This window comes from Pinus tabuliformis, chromosome 3_2, assembly GCF_031772625.1.
Source record: "Pinus tabuliformis cultivar Carrire ecotype Pingquan chromosome 3_2, CPIR1, whole genome shotgun sequence".
Classification (NCBI taxonomy): Eukaryota; Viridiplantae; Streptophyta; class Pinopsida; order Pinales; family Pinaceae; genus Pinus; species Pinus tabuliformis.
In genome coordinates, this window is record NC_142302.1 from 1,149,453,038 (window position 1) to 1,149,468,197 (window position 15,160).

At 37.4% G+C, this 15,160-nt stretch overlaps 1 long non-coding RNA gene across 1 annotated transcript; it reads right to left on the minus strand.

Annotated features, from left to right (window-relative positions):
• Positions 1–4,459: 4,459 nt before the first annotated feature.
• LOC149184790 (uncharacterized) lies at positions 4,460–4,902 on the minus strand. The gene is made up of 2 exons (XR_016257801.1): positions 4,874–4,902; positions 4,460–4,701 (listed from the first exon to the last, which is right to left on the minus strand). It is a non-coding gene; the product is annotated as an uncharacterized LOC149184790 (long non-coding RNA).
• Positions 4,903–15,160: the final 10,258 nt, after the last annotated feature.

The window sequence follows — 15,160 nt, forward strand, 5'->3', positions numbered from 1 at the left end:
GAGTAAATATAAAAAATGTTTTATTTATTTACCATACCTCTCATTTATTTATATTTTTATTAATTTACCATACCTCTTTTATAAATATGGTATTTGGTCCATAGGATTCACTTAAATAAAACCTGTTCTTGAAAATGGGCGAATGGATTCACTTAAATAAAACCTATTCTTGAAAATGGGCTAATGGAAGGTTGTAAGTCCTAATTTCAAGGGCTAAATTTACCTTTTTTACCCTCTCCCTTAAAATAAGGTGGGCTATTTGAGGTGATTTGTAAAAATGTACTATGATACAAAATATTCGCCCACTAAAAATTTAAAACCCCTTAATTTCGCCAAAGGGCGAACATTCGCCCCTAAAATTATCCTTGCTGAAGGAAATAGTCTAGCAGAATCCTCTAATAAAAGTTTGATCAAGATAATTAAAAAACTGTTAGAGGACAATAAAAAGAATTGGGATTCAAAGCTCAAGTATGCACTTTGGGCTAATAGAGTGACCATTAAAAAATCCACAGGCATGTCTCCTTTCAAGTTGGTATATGGCACTGAGGCTATATTTCCAATTTAGCTAACCCTCCCTGTGGCAAAATTCCTTCAAGAAGAGCAGAATGAGGAAGAAGACATGGCAAGAAGAATCACTGATTTGACAGAGTTACATCAAATTAGAGAACAGCTGGTGGAAAACGCTGCAGCACATCAGAGAAGGATTAAGGAGGCCTTTGATAAAAGGGCAAAAACATATAATTTTCAGATTGGTGATTTGGTTTTGAAATGGGATGCTCTAAAGGAGAAGAAAGCCAATCATGGAAAATTTGATGCTTTCTGGACAGGGCCATTCATCATTTCACAGGTTCAAGGGAACAACACCTTCATACTGAAAAGTATGGGAGGAGAAGCAGTTTTTGATGGCCCAGTTAATGGGCGGTTTTTGAAGGTTTATGTTGTTTAAGGTCTTTGGCCTTAAAAATTGTAAATATGTTGTTTTATTCAGTTTTGCAGACAAAGTAGACTCCATGCCCAATGGAACACTAGGAATTTTGATTAACTGGTTTTCAGCTGGAAAGGCATTGGTCTGTAGGTTCTTGAGACCTCACAGGGAGGATCTCATCCCCAGAAGGAGCTAGTGTTAGCTCTGCTACGTTCTTCAGTAGTTGATGGGTAAAAATAGGTGTTTACAGTGCTGGTTTGGGTCAGTATGGATTGCAAAGTGTTTGCAGCTGTCTATTGGATCTTTCCTCCCTAATTTTCATTATGCCTCTATAATTCCCCGCACCTCTGTTTCTTCCTTCTCATTAAATCATCCTTATGCTCTTTGAACCCCTTATATCCCTGTTTTACACCCACTTTAGGTATAAAATCCTTGTTTATCTAGCTCCCGGGTGTTCATATTTAAAAGCCTTATAAAACCCTCAAAACCCTTTATAAAAGCCCGACAGCCTTTCAAAACTTTGTATAAACCCTTTTCGTTTATTCCCGCATGCATTTAATTAAAAGAAAGTTATAACCCGCATGACTATATTCATAAAGCCGCGGGGTCTTTTCACCCGTCACATCACTCCAAACATGCTCATTCTTTCTCAGACGTCTGATGATCCCGGCTCATCATCCGACGGTGTTCGCAGGCCTTTATACCGTTAACTGCTCGCTCGATAGCCCCCGGGAAAGTGGTTTTCCCCATCAACCTACCTGCCACGCGTCTCCATAATATTCCATCGCATCCGCTTGTACGTAAACCGCCTCTACCAAAAAAGCGGTGCGGGGAGACCGCTTACCGCCCTCTCGATACGGCTCCCTGTGCGTTAACTCTCGATTACCTTTGCCGCCCATCAACCGTCTGATCATCAAACTTGCGATCGGATGGCCCTTGTCCCTCCATTCCTGTTTTCCCTCGATGGCTTCCATATGCCGACCTCCGCCGTCTGATTCGTTGCATCCATGACTAATATTTAATCGTGCTCCTGTTTGATTCCAATGTTGCTCGCCAAGTGATCCAGGCAGTTCATCTCAACCATCCAACGACCATCATTTATTTTCAGGTTATCGTCCATTTTCGGGCATTTTTCATGATTTGAGCCTGTTTTGCGTGTGCGAAGAAGGAAGAGATCAATCCAGCAACCTGCGTATTCAAACCTTCAGCGACCTGCATTTAAGAACAGCACGGTCAAGGACAAGAAGGATGGCTTCAAGTAGATCAAGATATAAATCAGTTATGGAGCATTGTACACATTAGATCCCATATGCTCAGAAAGGACACCAAAATATCAGAGAATGTCAAATTTGTTAATTAAGACAGTCAGAATGTATCAAAGGACCATAATAGTTTGTAAATGTGGTTGGTGATCCATTAAGACACCTCCACGCATAGCCTAGTAGAGTAATTTTGTATTCAAATGCTATATATACCCAAAAAAAAAATGTAATCAGGTTGATGAGTGTTAGACGGGTGTTACTCTGTTGTAAGATTCAACTTTTGGAGACTGTAACTACTGTGAGACCTGCAGCATCTGGCACTACAACAAAACCAGCGATTTGCGCCAGATTTAGCGCCAGATTTTAGTGCATTTTTTTTGTAATTGTGATGAGCAACCTGGCGCTAAATCTGGCTCTATTGTACAATTTTTAAAGCGTCCTTTTTTGCACCTGATTTTGCATCCTTTTTCACGCTAGATTTTGCATCATTTTTTACACCAAACTATGCATCATTTATTGCGTCAAAGTTTGAACCAAGATTTGCATCTTATTTTATGACAGGTTTTGCTTCTAGTTTTGTGTCATTTTTTGCATCTATTTTTCATTCTCTTTTGCTTCCTATTTTGTGTCATTCTTTGCTTCCATTTTTGCACCATCATTTGCATCAAGTTTACACTGTATTTTGAATCCAATTTAACGTCTTTTTATGCATCCATTTTGTATCAGTTTTTGCATCTAATCTTACGCCAGGTTTTGTATCTAGTCTTACACTAGTTTTTGCTTCTATTTTTGCACCAGCTTTGGTGCCTATCTTTGCACCATGTGTTGAATTTGATTTAGCATCAAATTTTGCATCCATTTTTGTGCCCATTTTTGCATCTTTTTTTGGACCATTTTTTACATCCACATTTACGTTTGATTTGTCTCCATTTTTCCCATCTCATTTTGCACCATATTTTGCGTCATTTGTTTCATCCAATTTTGCATCATTTTTAACACCATCTCTTGCATCTAATGTTACATCATTTTGAGCATCCAAATTTGCATTTATATTTGCATCTTATGTTGAGTCATGTGTTGTGTCCACCTTTGCATCTTATTTTGTGTCTAATGGTACATTCAATGTAGAGCCATTTTTTACGTCTAATTTTGTATTTGTTTTTGCACCAAGTTTTGCATCCAATTTTAAGCTATTTTATGCCCCTTTTTGCACCATTTTTTGTCTACTTGTGTCCAATGTTGCACCATTATTTACACCGACTTTTTCATCCAATTTTGCATTTCTTTGGTGTCTAGTTTTACATCGTTTTCACCATCCAAATTTGCATCTTTTTTTGTCTCATTTTGTGTCCACATTTGCATATAATTTTGTGTCTGAGTTCGAGCCTAAATTTGCATGTGATTAGGAATCATTTTTTACATCCAATATGGCATCCTTGGTTTCACCTTTTTTCAGCCCCATTTTGCATCTTGTTTTATGTCTTTTCTTACATCTTTTTTTTTCCTTTTTTGCACCCAAGTTTGCATCCCAAATTTACACCATTATTTGCATCATCATTTGGCATATTAATTTGTAATGTTTTTTGCTTCTTTTTAACGCTCAACTTTGCATCTTATTTTACATCTAGTTGTTGTCTTTTTTTGCTTCTAATTTGGTGCCCATTTATGTGTCCTTGTTTTTGCCCAATTTGATATCCTTTTTTATGCCATGTTTTGTTCCCTTCTTTGTGTCAACTATTGCACAATTTTTCACTTCTAATTTAAAACACTTTGTATGTCAATTGTTTGCATTTTGTATTAATTCCTAGTTTAACATCCAATTTTACTTTCAATTTTGCATCCATGGTTACATCCGCATTTGACTTCTTATATAGAGTATATTTTTCTTTACATATATGACCCCCTTTATAGATTCATAGTGAAATATATGATAGTTTCTAAATATCATTAAAGCAGATATCACAATTAAAAATCATTTGTAAAGAAATTTAAGAGAAATTGACAACATCCATCCAAAAAAATAACAATGTGCCATTAACAATTTTCAAAACATGTATAAAATAGCAACATAATACTAATAAAATCAGTATTATTTTTAATCAAAACAACTAAAATTCAAATATGATTAACAAATCAAAATATTTCATGAATATCGTTATTCTACGATAAATTAACAACATACATAAATCAAACTCATCGTATGATTACAAAATCAAAATGTCTCATTGATATAGGGTAAATTCACAACACCCATCTAAACATAACAATGTCATTCTACACAATAATTTCTTCATAAAAAACAATGCATGTGCATGCCTAGCTACCACCACCAAGATCATCCTCATAATCATCTTGACCATCCTCATTACTCTGATCCACATCATCACCAACACCGCAACTATCATCATCATCTCCTCCTTCACCACCATCATCCTCATCCTCATCCTCATCATCTCTTGATATATGTTGAACATAATTTGGATCATCGTCTTGGCAATCATTACCTATAGCATTCTGACAAAAAAAATCAATATTACATGTTAGTATTAATTACATAACACAACGCATGTTTTTGTTATACAATGTTAACCATAAAATGAGGTAAGATATAATATCTAATAGTACTAAAAAATAAAATGAAAATATGGTTTAAAAGTATATTGGAAATCCAACTAAGATTACATACCATAGAGTCCATCCAAACAACAAATTCAACCCATCAACACAAATATAACTTGTTAAGTTGAATTTATGGAATTAATTAACACAAATATATTAAACTACATGCAAAAGTTTGGTACACTTGCCTACCAAACTACTACCCTAAATTTGCCTATCAAGAACCTATGCCTTTGAAGTTTGGTACACTTGGGCTCCTCCCAACACTGTTGTTTTTATCTTCTAAATTTTTTGCACTTGGAGTACTTCCAAGTCTTCCAACATCTTCTTCAAAGGAAAATCAATAGCAAAATGATTCTGATAATAAAGGAAACAAACAACATTCTTAACACTAGATTTGGGCAATTTCAATTGCTTCATTGTCATCACATACTCTTCTTTTGCACCATCCATCTGCATATAGGTATGGGCAAAGAATCTACCCGAAGTCTCAAAGACTCAATCTACTTTACTACCTCAGCCTACTTTTGTCAACCTGCTTAACTTGCCACCGAAGCTTGAAGCGCCCTTCTAAGTCATGGTTAAGAGAGGTTGAAGTATTCAACTTTTGTGCAAAAATGTAGTCTTGATTGCTTGATTAAAAAAGGAACAAATTTTTTGTTCCAACCTTTAAGTCACTCTTGTGGTTGATTTTGTCCCCAAACCTACTAATTTGCCTCAAGTTTGGTCAAACATAATGAACATTTGCACTGCTTTGATACGATTTGTCATGAACCTACAGTTTGCTAGAATTTTTCTACAAGAACCTAAGTTTCCCCAAGCCTGTTTTGACTCTTGAGGTTGTGTGACACTAGTTTTACTCAACCACAGTCGGTTGGCCAACATACACCTACAACAACCACACTACACACTTTAACTTGAGGTCTACTCATAACTCTACTGTAAGCTACAATGTATCAAATGCAAATGAATCCAACTTAATCAAATTCATTAAACAATAGGCACATGTCCCACCACAACCTTTAAAACATCCCAACAATACTTAACACTTAACCAACAAAATACATTGCAAGGAACATAACATTCATTCAAGTAAACATATTATAACAACACACAAAGTAGAGGTAGCATCCAAGGCAAGTGCCTTATTGTTATCATATAAAAAATGTCACAGATATATAACAACATAATTGCAACTTTATTCTAGATATACAATGAGTCAAAGAAAGTATTGCCTTAACTACTACCCAATAGACTTTCATAATCCAAACCCTTTAAAAAATTGAAAGATTGCCTCTTGTAATTCTTGTCTTCTTTTTCTTCTCACTCAGTTAGTGCAGTTTCACCCTACCATGCCAACCTTGAATTTAGCACGATAATCGAGCTCATTTACACTCTTGGTGAATGATCAATGGATGATGCCTTAGCAACTTTGAGGTGTCCACTACTTATACAAGACTTGTCTCACACTTGCATCCTTCTTTGGCATATTACAAACCTCTCTATGCTTAAGTGGACTCAAGTGTCCACATCACCAACTTCTATGATCAATGATGCATTTAACCCCCTTCATTACTTGATTTCAAATTGTCCAACATCTAATGGTGTTGTGCTTAAGTCACAACACACCTAACAAGTGTGCCCAAGGCACCCAAGCACACATGGCAAGGGTGCACCCAGTAAGCATGTCTAACATATGTGTGCCTATTAGTCTCTACCCCTTCTTGTCCATCCACTATCTGACATCCAATGGTGTTGTGTAGAAGGTGCCCAAGCACAACCAACAAAGGTACACCCAACAAGTGTGTCCAGTTGATGTGTGCCTGACGAATGTGTAGCCAATGGTGCCTAAGGGTGCACCCAGTAAGCATGTCTAACATATGTGTGCCTATTAGTCTCTGCCCCTTCTTGTCCATCCACTATCTGACATCCAATGCTGCTGTGCTGAAGGTGCCCAAGCACAACCAACAAAGGTACACCCAACAAGTGTGTCCAGTTGATGTGTGCCTGACGAATGTGTGGCCAATGGTGCATTTTCCCACTTCATTCTTGTTCCATCAACTATCAAACATCTTTATCACGTTGGGCCCGAGATGCCACACACCCAACAAATGTGCCCATCACACCCAAGTGTGCTTAGCAATGGTGCACATAAGAAGTTCATCTAGTGGATGTGTGCCAAATGAATGTGAACCCAACTAGTGCATTGTACAATTGTACTCTCGGATGCTTACGCCTTAGGGCACTTCTACCCATCCATTGCAACCCTAAAATAGCAAATCCCCAACTCTTGGAATCTACATGTATCCTAGGATCACAAGTCTATAAAATCTAATCAAGTTCTTTATGCCAATCTTGTTCATCATGCGTCATACTTGCAAATCACCAAGTTCCCTTCCGAGCTTCTCTTAGTAGGCCTAACTAATGGGAGCTACACAAATTTGCAACGTGCCAAGTTTGACAAAGGGCAATAGACATGTCCATGGTGCACCTTGCCATCAACAAGGGTACCTATAAACTAACTATTTTTAGCTATCAACCTTTTGTCATGTCCATCCGTGCCAATCAATAACCACAAAGGTTATTGTCTTGTCTTAGTAGCTCAAGTGGTTGGGAGCATAGTTTGTTCTCCTATCCACCCAGGTTCAATTCCAAGGGGCATGTTTCGCCTGTTGTGATAAGGCTAGAAGGTTAGGCACCCTCACTACAAAGGACATCTCAACCCTTGCTAAGTCATAAATTATTGGTATATCCAGTTTTTGCATTGTTGGATATACCATTGGTGTTATAATGGCAGCCAGTAAGTCGAAGGTTGATATGTCATTACATTATGAAACTTTATCGTTTGGATTACAAGATAAAAGACGCTACTTATAATTAGTACATCCCACTCAAACTATATGTTATGAAATGCATGTGACGGCTCTACGCCCATCATATGCATGTGAATTCAATGAAGGTTTTGTGAGTTCTGTTTTGTTGTTTTTTTAAATGGAAATGCATTGCACAAATAGTTGTCAACAATAAACAACAACTTTGCACGATAATATAATGTGTTGGAAGCATTTAGGAAGTATGAAAGTATCCCTTTGATTAAGAAGTCAGAATTGGTACCTAGCATCATCTCCACACAAATATGTGAACATTGTTTTTACTAAAATGTAACAGGAGATTTGCATGGGACACCATTAGCAAACATAAATACAAGTACAATAGGAGATATTCTAGAAAGCTTTGCATGGGACACCATTAGCAAACATAAATACAAGTACAATAGGAGTTATTCTAGAAAGCTACGGTATGTATACCACTGTAAATTAAACAATGAAAACGGCACAACCAGAGTTAGTCTAGATATACACTATTATAAATTAAATAATGCAAATGTTATGTGGAGAGGGTTTTTTGTCTCACAAACAAGTGGGTCTCATACATCATTTTAGTGTCTAGCTAGGCCATGAGCTTGAAATAAATTATAAATATACAACTATCTAACTTTACAGCCAAAGGATGCCTCTTGTGGAAAGATTTCGAAAACCGTGTCCTTGGAAACCCTTCAAATATCAAATCTGGAATTCTCTCCATTTAGAAGATGGTCTAAAGTTAACAATCCTTCATTTTTGGCACATATATCCTCCTAGGCTGATTCACATTCTTCCCCTTTAAACGAAGTGGATCTATCCCATTTCCCTTCTTAATACTCTGAACACCCTTTGGACCTTTCTGACCCAAGTCCTGGATGGGAAAGCTCCAATAAGAAAGGAATAAGTAAAACAGGGCACCCAATCAAGAAAATAGATTGTTAAAGAAGGATACCTCAAACTTCGACCCAAGTCCCGGATGGGAAAGCTCCAATAAGAAAGGAATAAGTAAAACAGGGCACCTAATCAAGAAAATAGATTATTAAAGAAGGATACCTCAAACTTCTTGGAAGGAGCGGATCCTTCCTCTCTCTAGAAATCAAATGAAACAAGATCGAATTGAGCTATTCCATCTCCAAACTTGACTTTTAATGTCTGGCCAAATGAGACACTTTTAACAGAGGAGAACCTGGTGAAACAAGGAATCAATGATCCTTCAAGATGTGACTATTGTTTTGTAAACAACGAAACCCCCTTTCCTACGTTCTTCTGTTATAGAAATGAGTCTCCCCTCCTCTATTACAGCATCTTCTAAAGAAGAACTGTTCAGTAACTGGTTTCTTTTATTGCTTGAAGGATTCAAAAACAAGCCAATTATAAAGGTAATTTGGAATATTATTCTCTTTCGAAGATACAGCTGATCAAAATGACAAGATATTCAATGAAAATAGGTATATTCCCAATACGTCTAAAGAATCAATGCCAACTTGATTAGAAAAATTCAAAAATTAGGCAGAGTGAATTAAGCCAACAAGAAAAAGGTTGGAAGAATAGTTATGATTTGGCAAATTGGGAAGAGAAAGGGAGGGAAACCAGCACCGAAAAAAGTACATGAATGTAATCCCATTTAAGTAATCTCCTGCAAATTTGATTATATTAATGATTGGATGCGAAGATTTTAACAATGCTCTTTGATGAACATCAAAAGGAGATCCAAGCCATTCGTTCATGGCATGGATAATCTTAACAACAAAAGGAAGATTATTTGAAAATTTAACTTGGGACATTGGAGTAGCAACCAACAACTATGTAGAATCCTTGGCATCACTCAAAAGGAATACTTATATTAAAACTTACAAAAGAACACCTCAGAAGATCTAACAGTACTTAGAGACTGACAAGTAGTAGTAGCTTCATAAATGGGAATTTCAAGTTCTTTGAATGTCGAGATAGAAAGAAACATAAACAGATTTAGAGAGACTCTAAGGAAATTCCACGTTTGGGAGGGAAAGCACCTTGTATTGGAAAAAAATATAAACATGTCCGAATTTTCCATGAAAATGAAACACAAAAAACAAGGAGCTGGAAGAGGTGTGGTGTCCTTGCTTCAACATATGACATTATGACTCAGCTAGCAGGCTATATTGGGAACGCTTTCCTTCTCTCCGTGCTTCCTCTGTTCTCAACTCTCTGTGAAGGATTGGCTTCCAGCATTAATTCCTTGCAAGTGAGACCAACAACTATTGAAGTTCTCACTCCCTACAAAGCAACTTCACAAGACCAAATCCCAGATTCAAAAGGCTCTCAACTTCAAGAGACCAAATCCTAGCTTCAAAAGGCTCTCAACTTCAAGAGACGAAATCCCAGCTTCAAGAGGCCTCTGTACAGAGATTATGCAACAGAAAAGTTCCATCGAATAACTCTGTTTTCTTATCCCAATATGCTAGAATCTATGGTCAGCTTTCAAGGAAGTACCTCCCATCATAGTGGAGCGAAGGCTTTGATTCAAGCACTTCTTACTCTACTCCAAATGACACTCCTCTGGAGGATACCCTGTTGGGGGTTCCTGTAAGGCAGACAAAGATATACTTCGACATATTAACAAGTGGTGAATAGTTTTGTCAATCACGGCAAAGCAGTATTGAGAAATTACAAACTATAAGGATGACTGTCTCAGGAAGTCGGTTTCAATGCAGCTGTTTATGTAGCTAAGTGTCACTCTAAGTATGTTTTGCCTCTAAACAAGACTTCACAGTATGTAAACTATCTTTCGTAATATAAACATAAATTGTTCTTGTTTAAAAAATAAAAGAATGAATTCGTGTTCGCTTTTATATCCCAGAACACTATAGATGTTGGACCTAGATTTGCTAGCATAATTTTGGCTATACCTTTCATACTTTTTTCCAAATTCGAATCAGTCAACCTATGGTGTTGTTCAAGATCAACATAAAAACAATATCAAATTCCATTAAATATAGCATCGAGATGGGGAGAAAGGGAATACTGTGATTGTAAGTAGTAAATAATGAGAACGACCAAATTTTGTTTTATGCATAAGTCATTCCTCATGGAAGTAAAATTCCCAAATTTTGCTTTCCATTCTCTTGTTGTAGTCCTATTCACCAGTCATTCTTGATGGTATTAAGCCTTAGCAATAATAATCAGCACAATTTTGATAAATAAAGATGTTTTCTTCCTTTGTTCTTTATTCTAGTTCCGTTTCTGAATGAAACGAATTCCTATGCATTTCCTATGTTTGTGTGTAAGTGAGTGAAGCTTAGATGCAATAAAGCTGTTGAACTTGAGCAACAATGGAATGAAGGAAATTATATTCCAAAGCTTGAAACACAGGACTGAAGCATGGACAAGTGAAAAATACCAAAAAAATCCACCAACAAAGTGATCACTGGAAAGGAAAATATAATTATAGTATCTTTGGAGCCAATCAACCATCCACTGTCAACCTAATCTTCTATATGCTGTATTTGGATTTTCATTACTAATCTCTATGAATAAACTTGGCATAGCATGCTCACTACATCTTTTATCCATAACAAAAAAGAAAACTGAGAACTGAGAAATAATGCATAACTTCATATTCAGGGAATAGCTACTTCCTAAAAGAGATTCTGGAAATACAAACAACCTCATTAAACAAAGTGAAGGAAGCATCAGCTGATCCTGAACTCAATTATATGTCTCTATAAAATAGCATTAAGGAAACTGTTTCTATAAAGCATTATGTGCAACTCAGCATGGACAAAGAATCAAGGTTTGACTTAAAATCAGGCAAGACTTAAGACTTAATTCAGGAAAGTTGGGCAAAAGAAAATAACTTGGACAAAACTTTTATTTTCTAGTTGTCAAGTTTTACCTGATTCTTGCCAAGCCCAAGTCAGATCCTAAGATAACTCTCAAGTTTTGTTTGAGTCTGAGTTAGACCCTGAGTTCTGACCAAGTTAAGCTTCAACTCCGTCTGATCTGCTCATATTTAGATCCCAGCAGAGTCAGACTAGCCAAGTTAACTCAGCTGAGTCTGGTAACTATGGATACAATTATCTTTACCAGCTAACGTAGCAATGGCCCAAACGTGATATGAAAAATAAATACAATGTGATAGAGTCATCACATTGTATGTTGGTTAAAAACACAGTAATAGTGAATTCCATGCATGCAGCCATTAGCCGTAAGAGAGAATATGGATGGCTAATTTATTCTCAATTGCTAGCGGGCAAAGACCAATGGAGGGAACAAAGATTGATAGTAAACAAACTTAATTCAAATAATGAGGATTAAGTCAAAGATTATAAAACAAATTGAATGGAAACACTAAAACCCTGTTGAACCCTGTTTTTTAAATTTTATTTGCTGATGATAAAAAATGCCGAAGCTTTTTTACTGAAAGACCAAACTTGACAGCTGAATACTGGAAGACAAAGTTTATGGAAATTTTTTATATTTTAAGCTAGTAGGACAATGTTCTCTGCTAAGGACAATACCCCAAGGGCCTAACCAATATTCTCTCGCCAGGCCATAAGACTGGTTTAGGGCGATGTACCTTGCAGATGATGCATCGCCTCTTATGAATCCTAAGTTGTACGAATGGTTGATGAACAGATAAATGCAAATTGGGAGACTGGGGGTTATCCATATAGACATTCTTAGTCTCTATTCTCAATTATCTTTGTGATATCCATATCCACAATCACTGCAATTCTTATTGCTACAGTGGCATGTCCCATTAATAGCCCTCTTACTCTTAACACAAGCTTTTAGGAGTAGAAAAATGAATTACTTCCACTAAATTTGTAACTTCAAATTTATTAGGCATTTACATTACTAATATGAGAAAGCAACTCTGATTACTATTACGAAAAAGCAACTCCTATCACTAATTTACAAAAGAGGGAAGAAAACCTGAACACCTAAACAATGGCAACCAAAATAACACTGACAAAAAAGCCATGTAGAACGTAAAAAGTTGTCCTCCAGTTGTAGAACAGGCAATGGTAACCAAAATAACACAGATACAAAAGCCATGTAAAACATGAAATGTTGTTCTCCAGATGTAGAACATAAAATGCAACCAGTAAGGTAGTGAGTGCAACTAGTAGGTTTATCAGCGCAGCCAACAAGTTTATGAGTGCAACAGCAGTTGATGGTTACTTTCCAATGATTTCCAGCATTGAAATGGTTACATCTTCATCTCAAAGTGCTAGCCAAGTCATTAAATCCCCATTGTTCAAAGTAATTATCCTCTTTTGTCACCATACCACCAAATTGACTCTCAGGCCAAGGGAAGAACACACGAATTTAATTGTCACAAAGTGATAAGTTTTTCCAAGAGTCTTGCACTCCCATAAGGGCCCACTTTTTGCATGAGTGGTCATGGAGTCTAGCTCCACCCTAATACACTCAACATGCTGAACAGGATGCCTTATATAAGAAACACAAGCCAAGCCGAAATTGCAGACAAAGCAACTCAAGGAGAATGCATCCCCTAGAAGGAGGACCCACCATTCAACAAGTACCTCTGATTGTCTAAGTAGCAAGGTAGGAACAGTAGTCAGATGGCAGAAAGGATGCCATGTGGTACAGTGAAGGAAAAGAAGTTGATAGGAAGATCACAAGGTGCACTTTTGCATGTTGGAACATCTATGTGTAGAGCCAAAGACACATCTATATATATACAGAGGATAGTGAGACACATATGTGCAGTGAAGCCTACTATGTCGCAAAGGAACAATGTCTCTATGTCAATGTGACCATTGATGAATGGATGAACAGTGTACAATGTAGTATACAAGAGATGGGAGACTGTAACTGAGAGCAATAACAAGGTCCCTTAAGAACAATAAAGATTTAGAGCGAGAGACTTCCTGTGGCGAGAGTCATGTAAAAAAACCTACAAACTTTGTAACCAGTCATTACATCAGAGGGAACAACACATCAATACTATCATTACTGAGACAATCCATCTTTTATCTGGAACAAAATCATACATATCTTGATGAGAGAACACATTCTTGCAGTCTACAAAATCGATTGAAATGTCTGCTTCTGTTTCAAGAATAGAATCAGTTATACCTGAACAAGGGAACATATCCCACTGCCTCCCTGACCCGTGCACTTTCCTTCTCTCCTGCCACCAATAGCTTCAATAACTTCAATCTAACGATGATCTGGTATTGCTGGCCCTTTTTCGTTCCCATCGCGTCCTTTTCTGTTTTTGGTAATCCTCCCAAGTCCCCTCCTTCCACCTTTTTTCCTATTCCAAATCAGGGTTTTCCCAGAGCGAATGTTCTATGGTCAGCATATTGAAGATGGAGGAGATCCATAGGTTCCAGTGCTGGCCCTTTTTCGTTCCCACCGCGTTTTTTCTGGTTATCCTCCCAATTCCCCTCCTTCCGCCTTTTTTCCTGTTCGAAATCGAGGTTTTCTGGAGCGAATCGGAGTTTCCTGCCGCGAATGATCTACGAAGTTTTCTGGAGCGAATCGGGGTTTTCGTGTGCGAATGATCTATGATCAGCACATCAAACATGGGAGTGAGATCCATAGGTTCCAGCACTGGCTTTTTTTTCATTCCCGCCGCCTCTTTTTCGGGTTATCCTCCCAATTCCCCTCCTTCCGCTTTCTATCCTATTCGAAATCGAGGTTTCCTGGAGCGGATCGGGGTTTTCTAGAGTGAACGGTCTGGTCAGCCCATTGAACAAGGAAATGAGGGGCGGATCGGGGTTTTTTGGAGTGAACGCTCTGGTCAGGCCATTGAACATGGAAATGAGGGGCGGATCGGGGTTTTCTGGAGCACGATTACCAGCTAATGAAGAAGCAGTTGAGGCCAGTGAAACTACACCATCCAACCCCTATCCTGTTGCAGTTGAGTAACCAAATGATCCGCCCACTAATTAAGAAGCGGGAGATTTCACACACGCATAAAGATATGGTATCGATGCACTACTACCGGCATCCGAGCATCCAGGTAAGAGTGGTTAACCCTCTCACGCATCCAAGCCTCCTGCTATAGCCGCCTCAGAAAGAACTCTTTCTAAAGTTCATTTGTTAATAATACGTATAAACAATATATATATATATATATATATATATATATATATATATATATATATATATATATATATATATATATATTGTTTTTGTCTATTCTTTTCTTTCTTATTTCATCCTCCCAATTCCGATTCAGTTGTTAATACGTATATAAGACATCCTATTCTGTCTATTCTTTTTGGCTCTATTGGCAAGGTTCAATGCCTTCAATAGAGAAACCCACAACCCCCGGGAACCAGTACTTTGATCTGGGAAGCCTATATCTTAGGAGAACAGAAGATTTACTAGCACTAGTTGAACTTGAGATTTCTCAAAAACTAAAAGGAACAAATAAGGGTTGCTTTGCCAATCCACTCATAACCTAATCCACTTTGGTGATGAAGGGAAACCAACTATAAGATATCAAACACCTTCCCTCATGCACAGTG